At 37.3% G+C, this 16,520-nt stretch overlaps 1 protein-coding gene across 3 annotated transcripts in view; it reads left to right on the forward strand.

The window, feature by feature from the left end:
• Nucleotides 1–4,089: 4,089 nt before the first annotated feature.
• Nucleotides 4,090–16,520, forward strand: part of LOC147499342 (SNARE-like superfamily protein) — a 39,526-nt gene continuing 27,095 nt past the window's right edge. The window contains exons 1-3 of one of the 3 annotated variants that reach the window (XM_086561166.1): nucleotides 4,090–4,366; nucleotides 4,463–4,509; nucleotides 6,500–6,752. The gene's annotated coding sequence lies outside the window, so the exon portion shown is untranslated. Of the gene's footprint in view, nucleotides 4,367–4,462; nucleotides 4,510–6,499; nucleotides 6,753–10,326; nucleotides 10,487–16,520 lie in introns of those variants that run through there. The other 2 variants (XM_086561165.1, XM_086561170.1) reach the window with 2 other exon arrangements.

The raw sequence follows: 16,520 nt of genomic DNA on the forward strand, positions 1-16,520 counted from the left end.
AGCAATAAATAAATAGGATCCAAACACCCCCTTAGATTTATTGAATAAGCTGAATTTTTGTGAGCATGTTTTCCATTATGGAGAGATCATATCTACAAAAAATCAGCATTTAATTCAACTTTTAAGTCTACGATTTTACTTAGATTTGTATACAATGTGGCTACATTGAATGTGGCTCTATCCGTACCCTTTATATATTTTTCTATTTTATATCTTTTCTCTATAAAGAAAACTGCTCGCCTAAACAGTATCTTTCTCTTGCGTAACAGTATCTTTCTCTGTCTAGTAAAGAAAACTGCTCGCGTAACAGTATCAATTGGGGGTCGATTGGATTTTTCATTTTCCTAAATTATCCTCATTGCTATTTTATATTTACGGCCTCTTATATTAGGTTTAAGATGTAAATTCTGGTATTTAAAAGGGATATAAATGTCATTAAAATGTAATTCTTTCGAGTCAACAATTTCTGCTTGGTTCTATGGAATATGGATAGTACACACGCAGAGCATGTACAGATATGCTAGTTTTTATGTAAGGCGCGCGGTTGGCGACAAGAGAGAAACGTACGTGATTTGACTGAGCTATTGGGAGAGAGTACAGAGGAATTCGGAAAGGAGTGTGATTGTCTAGGCCGGGCATTAGGGCCTACAGAGCTAGTACATAACAATGGACCAGGAAAAAGCGAGTAAAAAGCTAGAATCCTCTTGTCCGAGCTTGGAAAACAGTTTTTTCTTTATATATTAGCAAAGCGAGTAATAATATAGAATCCTCATCTTGTGACTTGTGAGCTTGGAAAACATTTTTTTCTTTAGCGATCTTTAGCAATCGTGGCCGGATACACATTGTGTGAAAAGAATTGGGACTCCTCATCTTAGTTGTGAGCTTGGAAAGTAATAGTAAGTGTATACAGATCCAAATACCAAGAAATACAAATTAACAATCCCGTGTGTTTTGAGTTTTGATTCCCTTATCTTTGTCTTCTCCATTAAGGGGGTGTTTGTTTTTCCTACTTATAAGTGTTTTTGATTTCTTCTTATATAACTGTGTGATTCGAAACATTTTATAAGTCAAACTTATATCTCTTGTGTCCTAAAAAACTTTTTTGTTTTGCTACTTATAAGTACTTATAAGTGGTAGGGGTGTTTGTTTTTTCAAGTTTATAAGTGTCGACATTACAATTTTACCTATATTTTAATAACACATGTATTTTTTGTCGAGGTTAATGGCGATCATATAAGAAATCAATTTAATGGAAGTAGAAATAAATTCATATAGACCATGAATTAAACAATCCAATAGACAGTTGCTTGTTTATTATGATAATCAAGAAGTGTTATTGGAAAGACATTAACTTCTTCTCATTTGCATCAACTCATTTCTTTATTTGGTTAGTTATGTAATTTTATTCGCTCATGGGTAGTTATGCAATTTTATGTATAATCCCAACTTATCTGTTTGGTGTAAGTAGGAGTTACAACTTTCGGCCCTACTTATAAGTTTTTTGACTCGTTATTTCTTAAGGAAAAACAAATCGGGTAAAAACAAGTTTGGTTGTTTTATAAATTTCAAAGACTTATAAGTAGAAAAAACAAACACCCCCTAACTCTCTCTCTCTAACAAATTAACGAAGTCTTTGCTTGAAGGAGAGGGAGGAAGCAAGCTAACATGGATGTTGTCAGTTCCATTAAATCAGTTACTTTCCTTTGGCCTTTCCTATTTGTTTGTAATAAGCTGATCGAGTTCTTCGATTTCGTAAAGAAATGTCTAACCTCAAAAGAAGCAGCACCAAACCAATCTTTTTCCGAAGAAGAAATGCAAAACCCAAACCCACCCGCCTACTCTCACCCAGAAGAAGATTGGGCCAAGATTGTTGTTAGCTACTCATTGCAAGCAGCAATTGGGCTACTGGCTCTATACTTCCAAATTAAGTCAAATGGCATTCCTCCTCCCTATTTCTACTTCTTGTCTTTGGCCATTTTGCTTGCCTTCTCGTTTTCACTAATTGGACTTGTTGTCCGTTTGAAATTCCCCAATACAGCAAAAGTTCTTGGACGAATGGGAGTTGGATTTACAGCGTTTTCTGTCTTCATTGCCATAGAGATGACACTTCCAAGCAATATTAAATGGGTGGCATGGCTTGTTGGCGCTATTTTTATGTTCTTGCTTTCTATTATATTATCAACTCGAACACAGCACCAGCGCGGCAGTTTGCTTCCAATAGTTCGACCTATCCAGAATGTGGAGAACACTCAGGTGATGCAGCCCACGAATGTGCATGTTCTGATGATCCTTCAGGTGATGCGGCCAACAAATGCGGTTCCGAACCTTCCGGTGATGATGCGGCCCACGAATATGGTTCAGAAGCAGAACCTTCCGATGGTGATGCCAGAAGTCGTTTAGGTATACTACAAAGAGTGGTGCTTATTTTGCCTATTATTATGTTTAATCGTTTCACTTTTTAGATTAGGCACATAGCAAATGTACAATATAGTTTCTCTGTACTATATTGTACTATATTATGATTATGTGAAAAGAGAAGATCTAGGTACTCTGTAGTCTGTACTGTGTTTGTGATCGATTTTCTTAGATGGGGAGCGTACGTGTAACTGAAGTCTGAAATCTGAACTTGATCGATCAGTGGTAGGTCATGTTTATTGATTTTCACTTGGTGCTTTCATATGATTTTATGTGAAATACGATTTGCTTGCATACATTTCACAACTAGTAACAAAGTATATAACGTAATCTAGGGTTAGTAGGAAATAAGGATTCCGGCCAGCAAGGAAGTAAGTGTTTGATACGGGGGCTACTTTCTCTCTCTTCAAACCACCTTCTCTCTTCGATCGCCCTTCCAAAACAACTGTTTTTCTTGATCAGAACCTAATTTCTCGATGTTTTTGATCATCTAATTCTGTTTATATATACTTGCATGCTGATTCTGCTCATGGATTCTGAGTTTTAAGGACTACTTTCTTCATTTCCCTCTTTTCAACATCATCTCTATGACTTTGTAACCACATTAACTCCGTTTTAATGAGTGAGAATCAATCTTATGTGATGTTTAGGCAAACTGTACGTGGTTTAGTTCTTCTGTGGCGATTTCTGGTGAAAAGTAGTGACAGTGATTTCATGGGTTTCCGGCGAGTTTAACCTAATATCTAGCTAGTTTCATTTACTTCGAAAAGTTCAGGCTAGCTAGCTAGGCAAAACGTTGGCTATTTCGAGGTGTTCTCTTCGATCATCTGATGACTCGATCTGGGCTATAGGTTGGGATTTGATTGATATGATATTGGTAGCTTAAATCAGACGTTACTAGCAGTTGCTTAAAATTATGTCATTGGGTTGAAGAAGGAGCTAGAGGGAGGAAGCGAGCTAAGATGGATGTTGTCAGTTCCATTAAATCAGCTACTTTTCTGTTTGTTTGTAAGCTGATTGAGTTCGATCTTCAATTTCATAGAAAAATGTGTAAGCTCAAAAGAAGCAGCACCAAACTAATCTGTTTCGGAAGAAGAAATGCAATCCCAATCCCAGAAGATCGAAGATTGTTGTAAGCTACTCATTGCAACTGCAACTGCAGTTGGTCTTCGTTCTGGCTCTATTCTTCTTTAAGTGATGTTCCTTCAAGTCGTTTAGATAGAGTGATTTTTTTGCTCCCAGCTTGGTTCCTCCGAGCGCTACAAGGGAATTTTTAGCCATACACGTCTCATCTTTTCCACAAAAAAATCGAAAGTTATAATCGGCACAAAATCCCTTTCCAATTTTACTAGTTTGTCCCTCGTAAAGAAAATAAAAATAAAAAATAAAAAAAATATAAAGTGGAATAAACCAACAAACTGTGTGTCGGTGTGTATTTCTTTTTCATCTTCTTCCTGCAAAAACGTGCATGTTAATAACAATAATATTATCTTTTTGTTAGCTTGTTCTTAATGCATACATCGTATTATTCATATTTTGATTCCTATTTTTTGTTTTGTTTCCTTTTCCTTTTTCTTTACTTTCTAGTTATTATTTATGAGGGACTAACTAGTAAAATTGGGAATTTTGAGGATTTTGTTTTTGTGGAAAAAATGAGACATGTGTGGCTGATAATTCCCTTGGAGCGCTTGGAGGAACCAACGCTCCAAGATGGGAGCAAACAATTACTCGTTTAGATATACGGAATCCACAAACACTACTAAAAAATTGACATTTCTGATGCACAATAAAACCCATGCCCGTCACAACCAACGTTTTTACATATTCCAACCCGGTGATGGATTTCTTCTCGGTGGCTCTATTGTTAATTTAGGCAATAAAAATTTTCAGTAAACCGTCGACTTTCAAGGTGAAAAGTTAAGACGGCGGTTCCTTTGTGAGGTTGAAGACGGTACTTTTTAAAGCTTCAATCTCAAATACAAACTTTCATTTTTGTTTGTAATTTGGTTTTGCTATTCTAATATTCCGCAACTTATTTTCTGTCTAGGTTAGAGTGATTATTCAATTGACCAGGACCTTCTCTCTCTGCACAATGTAACTTTCTCACTTCTTAATTTCGTTTATTATAATAAAATTGATTATTTGTTTTAATTGATGTGCTTGATTTTATTGGTTTCTTTCCTGTTAATAATGGTTCAGAATTTTCTGTTTCTCAAGTCTTGCATTTCTAAGGAAATAAGGGGATGGGTATTTCCTTAGTTTCAAATAACAAACCATGTATAAGCCAAGTAAACAAAATGTAAAGATTTTTAAAGCATCCCCTTCACATGAAAACCTATCAAGGCCTCAATAATGTATTTTGTTTATCTTATATATCAAATTCAGAACGCAAATAACCAAAAAAAAAAAAAAAAAAGTTTAGAAACAGACCGTTTATCAAACTGATGCTGGATTCTTTAGCTTTGATGTACGTTGTAAATATCACCTTCATAACGGATTTCAGACTTTAATGTTATACTAATTAAACATCCTATATAAGACTTTGCTGAATCAGCATCAGATCTAGGTGAGTCTGTTGCCATGCTTGTTGTTTTATGAATCTCTGCTATTTTTTTTGTTTAGGCAGAAAAGAGTACAAGTCTATTTCTTGGCTCTAGTTTTTTATTTTGGATTTTGACCCATACTTAAATAGTTTTTTATAATGAAATGTAAGTTTGCCATAACAACTCCTATAGACCTCTGAGTTAGCTAGGACTTCATAAACCTATAGTTAAAGATGTTGGGACAACTTAATATATTGCTCAAGTCTATTAAAATATATAATAAGAGTAACTTAATATTTTCAAAAACTTGTTTTTGTTGTAACTGTGGGTCATGTCATACTCTAAGATTGTAACTTTGCTGATGAATTTACAAATGTTTCTTGTAACGCTTACAAAAAGACATTTTTTACACTTGTGAACAAAAAACTAAAGTATAAAACAATTGTTACCAATAAGTTAGTCTCGTGATTTTCGTCTATATAAATTGATTTTTAGCAACTAGTACATCTGATTTTTTTGTGAACATTCCTAGAATTTTTAATATATTTGAATTGATTTTTTTTACCTTGCTATTAATTGCCTGGTTTTCTAGCAACTGGTTTATTTGGTGCTGTTTGACAAATGGTTTTATTAGGATTTGATTTATCTACAAATGGTTCTTAGTATGAGATTCAGTTCATTGACTATATTCACTTAGATATGTATGTTGTCCATGAGGCAAGTTTAGATATAGCTAGATCAGTTATAGATCGGTGCTTATTTGCTTATGATTCTTCCATTTATTAAGTAGATTTCCTACCCTTCACAACTAGCAACAAAATAATTAACGTAATCTATTGTTAGATTAGGGCACTTCAATCAGTTCCATGTGCTTAGAAATTTCACATGCACAGCTACGCCCTGAAGGCAAGGTATATACAAAGAGGCGCAGATTCACCCCGAACAGTCACGCACTTTGACCCTGTAAGTCTGTGACGGAGAAACCGTACGATATATATCGTTTTTAGCATAGTTTTCCGACTTCTCAGTGAGTGAATGAGACAGTGGTGGAATGTTAGGCTATGTTTGATAGGAGCTGTGGCAAATGCAGATTTTGTCACCATTTGCCACTGGCAAATTTGCTATGTGACAATTACAAATAATTTGTGGCAAATTTAAATTTGTCACTGTTTGATGATACTGTGGTAAATATCATTTGTCCTGATTTGCAACCATTTGCTGCGGCAAATATTTCATTTTTTTCATTTTTTATGCTTTTAAAATATTTAAGATTTAAAAATTATAGTCACTCTCCTGACTTCACCAAATTCAAATCTCATGTGTTGTAAATGAGTTGAACTTTCGAGTTGAGGGTGCTATGGTTACAAGGATGCACGGGAAGAGAAGTTTTCCTGTTTGAGAAATTATTAATTGAGAGTCTAGAGAAATTTCTGCGTCTTGAACCAAAACATCTTTGCCTTGAGAACCTTAAGCTTGAAATACAACTGGAGACTGAAGCATCAGGTTCAAAAGTTATTACTCTAATATCTACTGCATTTCAGGTTTTTTCTATAGATATGGGACGTCTCCTTGTGGGTACAAATTATCGTGGAGACTTTGAGGAATGGTTAATGGGCGTTGTGGATGAAGTCAGAGAAAGCAATGGTGCTATAATCCTATTCATAGAGGAGGTTCACACTTTAATTGGAGCAGGGGGATATAATGCAAGCAGTGCAGCAAATATATTCTGATACATCTCAAGAGCATCAACCTTTAAAAAAAAGACTGCTATATGGGCAACACATTCAAGTCCAGGTCTATTCTGATACATAGAATCCATACGCTTATTAATAGTCTTTGGAATAGAAGTAATAGCAGATAAGAAGAGATATATACTCAATTCTTGCCATACCATCTGTTCACATTCACCTAGAACTCACCCTAACATACAAATCATAACTTTGCTAGCTTGTTTTGTTTCTTTGGAAAGTTGTTTAATGAATGGCATATAAATCCCGGCGGATGATAAAATGTTGCCATGATAACTGTCTTTTGTCTCTGCAATTTGAAGACGCTTAACCTCAAATGAGACAATAAATCTGAACCGTATTCATGGGGACATACTCAAATGTAATGCGTTCACTCAAAACAAGCTCATTCCTAGAACATAATACTTTTAATTAAGACAAGTGAACATGAAGGAAATGCTCTTGAGTCCGACATTTTTAGGTATTTATTTTCAAAATCAAGATGATGGTCTAAAAAAAGTAAGATACATAGCCCTCACATCAATGAAAGAAGAAAAGACTCAATTTTCGGCTCAAGAGTCGGAAGAACCTTTATAGTTCAACTATGCAGAAAAAAGCTGAAACACGAAAATAAAATAAACTGCTTTGGGGAAGGTGTAACATGACTACCACTAGCCCGATAGTGCAAAGTTGAGTGCACTATGAACATCCACACCAATTTGAGCTTTAGCTTTTCTAAATCGGTTGAGGGCCGAAGCTCAAACTTACGGTTGAATTCATGATCCTTTCGAAACGGCTTTGCGTCAATTTGGTCAAGTGGCACCGCCTCAAAGATGGGACTCAATCGATTATTTGATTTTACGGAGCTCACCAGCTTAAGCCACCCACGGACATATGAAGGCGCGATTATAACCAATGAAGGGGTTTTAGATGTGAAATTTGTGGCCTCTAAAACGTCTCTTTCTTTTCGGAATGAGATCGATCTTCTAGTCGGAGACTTCGTGGGATGCAAACAACTACTGGTGTCAATCACGATAACACAATTCCTTTTAAAAAGAAATGTGATTGATGGATCATAAAAGCACAAGATCGGGAAATATAATTACCAAGCTCAGCTCGTTGCTTCAAGCAAACTGTTGAACCCTCTTTAGCATTCTTATCAAACATCAAGTGACTTTTATTCACTCGTTCATTTCCGTTTTTTTCATTACCATCATACACCTTCCTACTTTTCCCAGTGTGATTATCGTGCTTCGTTGTGTTTCTCCACGGAATTTGCTTGGTCTCTTAGATGGAGATAAATTCCTTTTTCTCTATTTGTTATATCCGAAGGCGTAATCAGAAATTTTTCGCCTCTCTTTCTTTGCGGTGGAGTGAAGTGAACAATGCAGTTTCAATCCTTTAGTACGGTGTTTGCCCTTCCTCCGGTCCTCACCACACTCGTTAGCCGTTTCTCGTCATAAAAACGTGGATCAACTTCTTGTTCCTTGTCGATTCTGTTGTCCCTATTCTAGTATTCCTCGTCAACCCATTCGGATGTGAACTTGGCAAGGCATATGTGTGCAATGACAACCATAACCGAGCAAAACCAACTTTATCATCAACTTCTCCATTTTCAATCTGTCGCCATTCTTTTTCTTAGAGTCAAATAGGTTTCTTTTCTTTCAAAGATCATCATTTTGCTTCCCTCTGTTTGTAACAAGAGAGCTAGACTTGTAGCTTTGACTTTTTGAGTCAACTGAAATTCTTTTACTCTGTTTGGGATTCCGAGATAATCAATAAAAACTTTTAGAATCTTATGTGTCTTGTCAACAAGCTCAAAGATGCATTTATCGTCTTCTTCCAAGTGATTATCTAAAACAAATTCCTTCCAGCCCTTGATTAGCCTACTTCAGATATCTTTTGGAGGGGGACACGGCAGGCCACGTCCGCCCATCTGAAGTTTCAATTGTGAGATGCTGAACCCCTTCTTTTAGATATGTCTTGGCAAAGTCATTTGGTAGACGCTGCACACATGAAGATAGAAATACAACATATAAATAACTACAAGAAGTGCAACCAGGAGAGGAGGTGTAATTGAGTGATCCTCTCAACCAAATTTCATTTGTCTCCCCGACTTCTACAATTATCCGGTAGACTATAATGAGAAAAACAAATTAAGCCCATGTGTTAGATATAGTACATACTCATCAATATATGTCAGAAAGAAAATGATCCGGTAGTGAGGGGTAGGGGAACTACTTTATTCCTTAAACCGATAAGGTCGGGTTTATATATTGTGTTCATATACTAGGTAGGATGCACAAGCTAGAGATGAGGATAACCCTTCACTCCACCTAGAACTCACCTTAACATACAAACCATAACCCTTCATTTTTTTTCCCCTGAATATCTTGCCCAACAAGGCAACAAGTTTTCTATTCATAACTTATTAAAAGTCCGACGAGTCCTTCACTAGCTAAGTAACTAATCGATCCATATAATATATATATATATATATATATATATATATATATATATATATATATATATATATATATATATATATATATATATATATCAATCAGAAACAAAGGTCCAACACTAGAAACTAACAAGATTACTTACAAAATATTTAACAATTTATGACAAAGAACTATATACAACATTTACCTTCATTGGGTTGACACGGTGCTCATTATCGTACTGCCTTCGTTTTTCCCCATCTATAAGTAACTCATAAGCAGCTTGAATTTTAATAAATTGCTTCACCCATTGCTTCAAGATTGAAATTCTCAAATGATGATAGACCACATGGCACAGAGAAATTGAGTGATAATACAGCAAACAAAGAAATTTATATCAATTGTTTTACCTCGTTAGAAGCAGCGAGAAAATCTTTGAAAGGCCAAAGAGAGAGAGTAGGGTTTGTCATCTAGTAGCAGCAGCACTCACTGACAAATTTGAGTTATCTCTGAATTGTACAAGTAGAAGAAAACCCATCGGCCGCTTTCACTTCGCAAAGACTCACTCGACAAATTAAAACCAAAGGCAGAGAAAGTAAAACTAAGAAACCTACAATGGTTTCAAATTTAAAAAGTCAACAAATTTAAAAGCCCATTTCAACAAATTGGATAATCCCTAACCCTAAACATATCAAATTTTGAAAAGGGGCGATGTTAAACTTCCAAGTGAGTTGTGACACAATGAAATTTGATGAAACGCATAACCCCACTCTTACTTTTAATTATTATTATAAAATTATATACAAGAAGAGATGAGAAGAAATCGAGGAACGAACCTGTTAACGGAGACGAGGAGATTTCCTCATCGTGGCAGAATTGCAGCTCAATGGTTTGATGTTGAAGGCAAGCGAACTGGCGAAGGTGGGTTGGGTTTTAGAAATATGTTATCGGGCTCGTTTTGGTTTTCTTTTTTCTGTTGGTGGCAAATTTGTGTGTTGTTTTGGCGTGGCAAAATTTACATACCTCCCCCTAATTTTGCCATGAAAATGGTGGCAAATCAAAGAATATGACAAATTTTGATAAAATTCGCCACCGAGTGAAAAACGAATCAAAATGGGTGATTTTTTGCATTTCCCACAAATGGTGCTATCAAACACAGCCTTAGTTTTATCACGTGTCCTCGTGAGTACGTGAGGTGGGAGATTAAGTAATATAGCGTGTGGTGCGTACTGAAAAAAACAAAAAAAACAGTGGGAGATTTAGAGAGACCGAAGACCAAGATCTACAAGTCAAGTTAACCAGCCGAAATATATATAAAACATTGGCAAATCACAATTGCTATCTCTCTCTCTCGACAGTGAGTTCTCACTCCCTCTCTCTCAATTTTTAATGCACAATTAGAAAAAAGATTAATTGCTTGGGTTGCACTTTCACAAGGATCTTAGTGTTTGCTTTAATGTCTGGGGACTTGGTTATCTCATAGCCTTTATTTCCGAATATTTACGTCCAAGTAATGCCTCATATTATTTATTTGGTTGATTATTGAACGAGTTGATTAATACAAAGGTTGAGGCCTTTTAATGTTATATAGGATTTGCTTATGTTTAGTGTTTTGCCAATACGAGAACACTTTCAATTAGATTGTGATCCTAGTTTAGTTTTAGGATTGAGGGTGAGTCATTTGTTTCATTAAGCACATATTGTCATATATATTCGAGTAGCACTACCAATTCATTTAATTATTTATAAGCTTACCGTTTGGAGATTAATAACACTTTCTAGATACTAATTTCACGAGCTGCCCACCTTATAGAATGTATGAGCATAGATAGTATTCAAGAATCACTAACACATATTACTTTAGCTGGGCTCTTCAAGTTTAGTTAGATATGCTCAAGTTTCTGCCGCCACCTAAGGATTTATTGGAGATAAGATGAGTTGTGGACAGCACGCCTCCTCCTTGCTTCCAATGGGTTAAACATGACCATGGATTAGGAGGTCCCATGTCAATTATAATGGAGACACATAGCATAGCTTTGAAACCTCATGGTGCTGGGATCTAAAGGGAATGGTGCTGGAACAATCAACACCTCTTGCTATTAAGGGAAGGAGATGAAATCTGGCAAGACCTTAATTCATCTTTTAACTCACCTTCTCTACATTTTGTTTTGTGGTGGATGGAAGAAAAGAGGAAGACCCATCAGTACATGGAGATCAGATTGATGCTTGGCATCTCATGAGTTGAGGATTGTAATGGGTTGCTGAATTTTGGGCCTTTTAATAACTATGGGTCTGATTTCCTTTTGTTTGACATACATCTTTATTTATTATATGTGTTCTATAAAATTTTTTTTTTGTTAACTGCTATTTATTATTGCCGAATAAACCGTTCTGTACAAGAAGCAGTAATATCAAACAACAGAAGATTACATACAAAGTTTGGCGGTTTCAACCACCAAAAGAAAAAACTATCTTCCAGCAATTCCAATAAACCGGTTGGAACATTCACTTTCATACCCATTGGGTTCGATAACCACGCATCATCCTCGCGACGATCGGATCACGAAATTGGCTTAATGCATCAGCCATGAAGTTAGTTTCCCTGTAATTCCAAATCAGTTCCGTACATGCCATTGAACTGAAAAAATGTAAGCAGTCTTGAATAACATGAAGCACCTCCCAAGGTGTATCCATTGATGAATGTCTAATGCATTGTTGAATGAACTTTGAGTCCGTTTCCACTAGAAACACTAACCCCATTTAAATGCGTAAAAGATAAAATCCTCAAGCCAAAGAATAGCGCTCTCGCTTCAGCCATAATAGTGGACGCATGTAATATTGGTACTGCTAAACCGAAGATAAATCTTCCATCCCAATCTCTCGAGAACACAACCCGCCCCCGCAAAGACTGGATTTCCTCTAGACGAACCATCAATGTTTAATTTAAACACACCCACGGTGGTGGTATCCATCTAATGGCCACCCACCTCCTACACTTTTCCATTGACGAAGATGCGTAAACTATCTCTCCGTTGTCCTCGCTACCACATATTCTCCACTAGCTTTTGGCCTTCATCATATAATAGATAGGTGATGCCTTGGCATCCTCAAATCTAGCTTTATTTCGAAGCTATCCATATATTCCGGATAACAGCTAGCTAGAATTGATAAAGACCAATCCACATCATCCTCGTGTTGTAACGCCACCGCCATCATGCTCCTCACCCAATCAGCAAAGGTGTTATCCATATGTAGTGGGAAAACCCAACCCCAAACCACACGGCCGAGCTGAACGGACATCCAATAAAAATGTGCTCCTTCAGATCATTACCATACTCACAAAGAGAAACGGCCGAGTTTACATAAATACCTTTCGTTGTGAGAAAAATCGGAGATTGGCACCACCTCCCCGAATACATTGCCATAAGAAAAATCTGATTCTCAGAAGGAATGTTGACCCTCCAGATTTTTCTTAAATATAGGATCGGCTTTGTACATTGTCATTTTGTAACCAATGGTGCACTTGACGATATACCGATTTAACCGAATAACGCCCAGATTTATCAGGAGCCCATATTCTATAGTCTGGATGAGCATGAATAGATAAAGGTATAGAAAGAATCCGAGCCGCATATTCAGGAGACCAATAGCTTCGAATTTCCTCCACCCTCCACGTTCGAGTAGACGGATCAATGAAATCATCGACCACGATTTAAGATGCAATTACCGGCTGCAATTGCAAAGGGGAAGTTGTGTCAGGCACCCAAGAGTCAAGCCACGCACGAATCGCAAGACCATCGCCCACATGCCAACGGATACCCATTGCGAGAAGAGGTTTCATCTTCAAAATAGTTTTCCAAACCTTAGATGTCGACCTCGGACATCTTGCTCAGAAAATCAGTCCTTGGGAAGTATTTACCTTTCATGCATTTAAGCCCACATAGGCGTGGGTGATATAAGTTCCCAAGCTTTTTGCCAAGTAGAGATATTCTGAATTTCTAAATCTTTAATCCCAAGCCCACCATCCTCTTTTGGTTTACAAGCAAGTTCCCATGAGAAATAATGAAGCTTGTTTTGACCTTTCTCATGATTCCACAGAAAAGCTTTCCTATACCGGTCAAGCTCTTCAATAATATACACCGGCAATCGGATACATGACATCAAGTAGACTGGAAGCGCAGTTAATACGGAATTAACCAACGTGAGTCTACCTCCTCGAGAAATAATCGAGGATTTCCAGCCCGCAAGTCGATCTTGGAACCTTTTAATCAAAGGTTTGAAATGCTCCCGTTTCGCTCTTCCAATAACAGCAGGAACACCTAAATATGTGGGAAACGTTGTTGTAGTTTGAACATGATGAATCGCCCGAAGAGAAGTCACCAGTTCCATCTGCAATAGGTTGTTATGAATCATTTGGGATTTATCTCTGTTAATGCTCGACCGTAAACCTTTCATATTGTTTCGAATTCTCTCAGAACTCATAACCGCCACGTCGCTTTTAAGAAAACCAATAAATCATCCGCATACATAAGATGCGATAGAGCTGGAGCAGATTTGGCCACTCTAATCCCTTGAATCTTCCCATTAACCTGTGCATATTGAAACTGCCGTGAAAGAGCCTCCGCACACAAAATGAAAATATATGGTGAGATAGGGTCCCCCTGACGAATACCCCTAGACGGTCTGAAGAAACCATAAGGAGATCCATTAAGAAGAATGGAAAAGGATGGTGAAGAAATGCAAAACAAGATTCGATCCACCCATGTTTGTTGAAAGCCAAATCTAATCAAGACTTTTTCTATAAACTTCCATTCGAGCCTGTCGTATGCTTTCTTCATATCGAACTTTAAAGCATAGAATCTCTTTTTACAATTCCTTTTGCCTTCAATGAAGTGGAAAGCTTCGTGTGCCATCAACACATTATCTTGGATAGACCTACCGGTAAGAAGAACGACTCGATAAGGGGTGATGATAGATTGGAGAATAGGCCTCATTCTCGCTCACCATAATCTTTGTAATTATCCGATAGATCACATTAGTGAGACTAATAGGCCTGAAATGCTCAGCAGCAGAAGGATTAGCAGTTTTCGGAATTAAAACAATATTCGTATGATTAATTTCCCTAGCAAATGAACCATGTTTAAAAAACTGGGTGACAACACTTACAACCTTTGGACCAACAATGTCCCAAAAATGCTTATAGAACAAAGCATTAAAACCATCAGGTCCCGGGGACTTCAAAGATCCAATTGATTTTAAGGTTCAAAAATCTCGTCATGTGTAATGTGCTTCAGCAGAGATATATTATCATCATTCAAATCAGATTAAGAGGTATTGCTTCTAAAAGTTAGAATTATTATTTGGCTCATCAGAGGCAAACAAATCGAGAAGTATCCTTGTAAATGTTCACCAATGTCATCCCACCTAAGTGAGCATCTTCCCATGGCCATCATGAATACTTTTGATATTGGCTCTACGCTGTCGTCTTGCCACTGTGGCATGGAAGAATTTTGTATCAAGGTCACCCTTATGATCCTAATCATACCTGCCTACGTCCCTAATGCAAATGCAAATGCCTCGTATCATCTGATCATGATGTTGTAAAAGTTTCATCTCGGCCTCCAATAAATTCTCCCATGAAGCGGATGTATGATCAGTTGAGTTGTTTTATCTTCCAATACCGAATCTGATTTTTGATCCGCTTTTAATTTGTGATCCAAATGGCCGAAGGTCTTAACGTTCCAACTTCTTAATAATTTCCTACAAAAAGCCAGATGTCTGCAAAAAGAGAAAGAAGCAGAACCTTGAAACCTCCCAACCATCCCTGCTTCAATAACTTTCTTACAAGATACATCAGTTAACCACATCTGTTCGAATCTGAAAGGTTTTCGAAACCACTTCATATGGGGGTTCAGCTTGATACATAATATCTTATGATCCGATTCCTTGTTTGCAATATGTTGAACATAAGCATTAGGAAACAATATTCTCCAGCTAGGGTTACAAACAGCCCTGTCTAATCTTTTTAACAACCTGTTTCGACCTTTTTGGTTATTGCTCCAAGTAAACATTTGCCCACTAAAACCCATGTCCATGAACGAACAGTCATGCAACATCTGATTGAACATCTGCATTTTTGTTCCAGTACATGGTCTTCCACCCCGTTTCTCCTCATAATGACTAATATCATTATAATCTCCCATACAAATCCATGGTTCTAAATTAACAGGTTGCAACTGTTTTAACATATCCCACTGAACACGACGAATATGGGCTTTAGTACTTGCATAAATCCCAGACAAAAACCAAACAACACCATTACTTTCATTAATAACTGCATGGATAATCCATTGATCTGAATACAAGACTTGGACATCACAATCACTATCCCACAGTAGCCAAAGACCTCCAGATAAACCCCTAGCAGGTACAATGAAAGACTTATATACACCTAACTTCCTAATAATCTTATTCGATTTATACCATCCAGCTTTAGTTTCACATAAAAAGATAAAGCCCGGTCTCTCATTTCTGATTTGATCTTTCAAGCACATAACCGTCGAGTCAAGACCAACTCCTCGACAGTTCCAGCATAAAATACTCATGGTGCACTTGGTGGCTGTTTACGGCCAGCCACCCTTGCCATCCTCTTAGCACGTTTCTTAGTCGGGAGAGGACGATACTGTGAAGAAGCATGTGAAGCATTTGAGTTCTCCACTCCATTACATAGTATTGGGGTCTTCCTCCTCTCCTCACGATCAGCTAGAAAAGCCTCCTCAATCTCTACTCCATCAGCCCATAAATCTTAAATTTTTTCGCTGAAAAATCCTCACATTCAACCTCCAATCTCTTGAAATAACTCATTCCAGGCGCAAACGCTGCAGCTCCACCCTTTACATGCAAGTCCCTTTGTAAATTGTGACCTCACCAACATCTTCGAATGCTTATGTTCGCCACCTTCTACAATCGCGGCAAAATGGAAAAGTCGAGATTCGGGTTCCACCCGGTGTAGAAAGGCATTAGCTCCCATAGTTGGTTCCATGTGCATAGGGCCTTGATAGTTATTTGTTGCCTGAGCCTCTTGATGTAACACCATATTAGAGGAGAGCTTATTATGCCCATGAAAATCAGTTTTCCAAGCACCTGTAATCTCTCGCATATGTTTATCATTATGATCAGGTGACGCATCTTCTATAATCAAAGGAGCTCTTACATTGGTGCCAACATGCACAACATGTGTATTCTGGGGTTCAAGGAAGTGTTTAGTATAAAGGTGAGGTGGGGTAGGGTGATGCTTAGTTGAGAAAGTTTGAAACTGATTATGTTCAACTAACGGCATACTCTGCTGATCAATGAAGGACTCTACCCTCTCATTTGGATCAAAGCTAATT

Source organism: Coptis chinensis, chromosome 5 (genome assembly GCF_015680905.1).
Source record: "Coptis chinensis isolate HL-2020 chromosome 5, ASM1568090v1, whole genome shotgun sequence".
In the NCBI taxonomy this organism is placed as follows: domain Eukaryota; kingdom Viridiplantae; phylum Streptophyta; class Magnoliopsida; order Ranunculales; family Ranunculaceae; genus Coptis; species Coptis chinensis.